Here is a 4,723-nt window from a genome sequence, read left to right as displayed (position 1 = left end):
CCTTCGTTGCCTCATTGCCATCGCTTCCGTTGGGTGTGTCCACCATGTATATGTCATATAATGAGGTGGCTGTCCAGCGCCCTCTGGGCGGTGGTTCCTGTTCTTCTCCTGCATCACTGTCCATACCGTCGATGTCTTCGGAGTCGAAGTCGAGCACGTCGGTTAAATCATCGACGGTGGCTATTAAGTGGGTGGTGGGTGGGGAACGAATTTCTTCGTCGTCCACTTCCCACTCAAGCCAGACATAGTTCGGCCAAGAGACTCCAGATAGAGAGAGAGACCTCAATGAATTTAACACGTCGCCCAAGGGTGAGTGCTGAAAGATATCCGTGGAGGTAAACTCCATGATCGGTGCCCCAATCAGATTCGATAGGCACGAACTCACGCGGTTTAGAACCTATGGCCGGAGATGAGTGTGAGGGTCCGATGACACAGATCTCTTTGGAGGTGAAGTCTGTGTTCGGCTCCAGCGCCGATGATTGTGCGGCCTCCGTGACGGGGTTCATCCACCCGTCTTCGGATGGCATGATCTGCTCTGGATTAAGGGTTGGGGCAGCCGCAGATGCGATCTCCTGAACACCGTCCGACGGCAGATCTAAGGCATGCCCTTCGTGACTGTTCAACGCACCTGACATGGGCTCGATTCCGTCAAAGATCAAGTCTCCACGGATGTCAGCGGTGTTGTTCAAGCTTCCAAACCTGACCTGAGACCCAGGGGTGTAGCTATCGATCTGCTCCAGATGGCCAAGCGAGTTGACCCGCAGTACGAAGCTGCCGAATACGAAGATCTGTCCGGGGAGGAAAACCTCACCCTGGACCGCATCATTGTATATGATTGAAGGAGACATTGAGCCTTATCGTGACAACATAGTGGAACTCTCAATGAAAGCACCAATGTCGGTGTCAAAACCGGCGGATCTCAGGTAGGGGGTCCCGAACTGTGCGTCTAAGGCTAATGGTAACATGAGGCGAGGGACACGATGTTTACCCAGGTTCGGGCCCTCTCGATGGAGGTAATACCCTACTTCCTGCTTGATTGATCTTGATGATATGAGTATTACAAGAGTCGATCTACCACGAGATCGTAGAGGCTAAACTCTAGAAGCTAGCCTATGATTATGATTGTTGTTGTCCTACGGACTAAACCCTTCGGATTATATAGACACCGGAGGGGGCTAGGGTTACACAGAGTCGGTTATAGAGAAAGAAATCTACATATCCGAATTGCTAAGCTTGCCTTCCACGCAAAGGAGAATCCCACCCGGACACGGGACGAAGTCTTAAATCTTGTATCTTCATAGTCCAACAGTACGGCCAAAGTATATAGTCCGGCTGTCCGAGGACCCCTTAATCCAAGACTCCCTCAGTGACTCCCCACCCGGATCTGAGGAACCGGTAGAATCTTCGGTGGACCGCACGAGCGATCTCTTGGACGTCATCCTGGATGAGATCATCTTGCATCTCCCCGCCAAGGATTGCTGCCGCACACAAGTCCTGTCAACTCGGTGGCGCCCTCTACGGCGCACCGCGCCCCTCAATCTCGACTGTCGTCAGATATCTGCCCTTCCTGAATTTGATCTCCTCATAGCCATCGTCTCCTCTCACTAGTAGGGCCCCGTTCAACGCCTCTGCATCCCGACACGCTACCTGCTATCCATACCTGGCACGATGAACCCTTGGCTAACATCCCCTAAATTCGGAAAACTGCGACAGTTTGAGTTCTACCATTACCACGAAAGTTTCATACCATGAACACACCAAGAATTCGTGCCCACACCACCATTGTCCATCTCGCGGTTTTCCTCCTATCTCCACACCGCCACCTTCGCCCAGTGCCATCTACTAGATGATCTGGTACAAATGCTTCAACTCCCACTACTAAAAAAACTTTCGCTTGTGGTGGTTTATCTGTTGGAGGCCTCACTACACAACATCAACAACTCCAGTTGCCCTACCCTGGAGCGCTTGCTGATTGTTTTGGGAATAGAAATCCCTATCAGTTGCTTGCAAATAAAGTCGCCTCACCTTAAAAGCATTGGAATTTGTTTTGAAGGACAGCAACTCATCATCGAAGATGCCCCTTCACTTCAAAGTTTTCTCCTTGATAATTGTTATAAACCTTCGCAAATAATTGTCGTCTCTGCACCCAAACTAGAGACCTTGGGTGTAACTCGTGATCCATTTAATGATCACAGGAAGTTGGTGTTTGGCTCCTCACTTTTTTAGGTACCTTATATTATCAGCTACACATTTGTAATCATAAGCAGCATTTTTCATTTGTGCGCATAAGTTTTATATCATCTTGGAGTACACTTTGTGTACTAATATTATGTTATATGCTCAATGAAGAGTTCTCCATTGATAGCCTATCAATGCTGCTAGATTTTATCAAGATCTTATATATCCGAATGTTTAGTTTTGATCTGAACATAATTATTGTTTTTCTGTGGTGCTTTCGATCTCTGGAGATTTATATAGAGAGGTTATGATTTCATGCACATTGAAAGCCCATATATATTGTGCTAGAACTAGCCGTTCAGCTGTCGTTCTTTCGACATACTCTTTTTCAGACCTTAACGTTTTCCAATCTTCATGTCTACTTAGGCACAACCACATGGAGCAAAACATATAACCAAGCGGTGGTGTAATAAGCACCAGGATTTTCTCAGTTGTCATGACATTCGTTTGAGGACAATAACGATGGAAGGATATGCATCCAACCAGGCAAACAGAAGCTTTGTCACATTCTTCCTGTTGAGTGTGAGGTTACTATTGTCCATGAGGCTTAAGTTTTACCGCAAGAGATTTCTCACGGATGGACACGGTGAACAGCAAAAAAAAAGAAGTTTCAGGTGGACAAATGGGCTTCTAAACGTGCTCGGCTTCTATTTACAACAAGTTGTAGTCATCCTGAAATATATATTTTTGCACAGAATGTTGATTTTATGGATCAGACCGATCCATTTGTTTGTGACTGCGAAAATGAGTGGTTGGGTTAGATGTTGCTGCCATGTTCAATCCGGGTTTTGTCTAAAAATTTGATGAACAATTAATCCTTGGGCTTTCTGTACCATTTGTAAGCTTGAGTTGCATGTTGTTGCCCTCGTACTCCCCTCCAGCTGCCACTACACTACCGCATCTTCCACGGCTGATGTTCATTCCCGTCCGAGGCCTCGCCGTCGTTCTCCGCCTTGGTTCACTCGCTGTGCCCGCCGCCGTCTGGCGTTGTCAACATGGTCAACAACCAAGAGGAATCAGGAGATGACTGTACGTGGAGAGGCTGACAGTAGGGACCCACCAGGGTCATTGAATTACGCAAGCAGGTGCCTCGTTATTACAAGCCAAAAAAATACTTCCTACTAATTGTTTGACAACAAGTTCCCATGCCATCGTCAATGTAGTCAATAAACGAGAAAATTACATAACGAGCGGATAACACCAATGACCCAGCAGCTCGCCCAGTTTTTTTTAGTTTCAGAGACGGAGCTCAGCTGCGTGCTGTGCAGGGGCTATGGCCCGTCTAGCCCACGCTTACACTTTTATTTAAGCACATGACGAGCCCATTAGATATATTTTTGCTTTCTGAAAATGGCTAGCCCATTTTTTGGAGAATACTAAAACCAGGGCCTACTTGCTTTTCACAACCCTACTGGGCTGCAAATCTTTCAAGATGAGGAGGGATGTAAGTAGTAAGAAATGGGCTTCCCCAGAAAATGGGCTATAAGTTGTAAGAAATGGGCTATTAATTTTTTAACCAAAGCCAACCGACAATTACATTAAAATATCATTTTTTTTCTGGATTTCTCTACAGTCTACTCTTATAAAAACCAAAGCCAGCTGGCAATTACATTAAAATATCATCTTTTCTCCCACAAGATAAACTACTCATACAAATGCATCTTCATGTTCCATGCAACAAATGGGCATCTTGCTAGTTAAGATTTTAAATTTTATTCATTTTTTGCGGAGAATTGTTTTGAATTTTATTTTGATATAATTTTTTTAATTTATTTTTAACATGACTCGAAATTTCATGATTAAAAGAGTTTAGACCCCACCGAAATATGCAAAATTTCGTTGAATTTTATAGCAGTGCCCAGAATATATGGTTTGTAATGCTAACAAAAAGAATATGGGCTTCAAATATCCTTAAGAATTAGCAAATGCGCTGTAAATTATTGAAAATAATGGCTAATGGGCTCTATGCGGTTTTCCACAGATTTGGAGGATGACTTTTGTGCCGTGCGCTTGTAGTGTGGGCTTTAATGCCTCCTCCTTGAGTTGAGGTAGCAACTTGCGCTTTGGATAACTTTTGGTTGGGTGCTTGAGTCCATATTTCTCGGCTGCCAGGACCTCAGTCCATCTATCAGTTAGCAGATCTTGATCGGCTTGAAGATGCTGCTTCTTCTTCTTCAGGCTTTTTCCAGTGGCTACAAGCCGGTGCTTGAAGCGCTCGTGCTCGACGGGATCCTCAGGCACGATGAATTCTTCGTCGCCAAGGCTCACTTCGTCTTCAGAGAGGGCCATGTAATTATCAACCTCCAAGTCTCCATCTGTTGCCTGTTCATGGGGGCTAACTTGCCCATCCTCCCGTTCGGCCTGCTCTAAGTCTGGCTGGGTGGGGTTGTTTTCGTCTTCGGCATCATCCGGAGTGTTATTGTCTCTTTTGCCGGTATCGCTATATTTGCTATGGCGGGGCTTAGAGCGGCGCCGATGACGCCGG

The sequence above is a fragment of the Triticum dicoccoides genome, chromosome 1B (assembly GCF_002162155.2).
Source record: "Triticum dicoccoides isolate Atlit2015 ecotype Zavitan chromosome 1B, WEW_v2.0, whole genome shotgun sequence".
NCBI lineage: Eukaryota > Viridiplantae > Streptophyta > Magnoliopsida > Poales > Poaceae > Triticum > Triticum dicoccoides.
The sequence above is the reverse complement of the archived record's forward strand: the minus strand, read 5'-3'. Positions refer to the sequence as shown.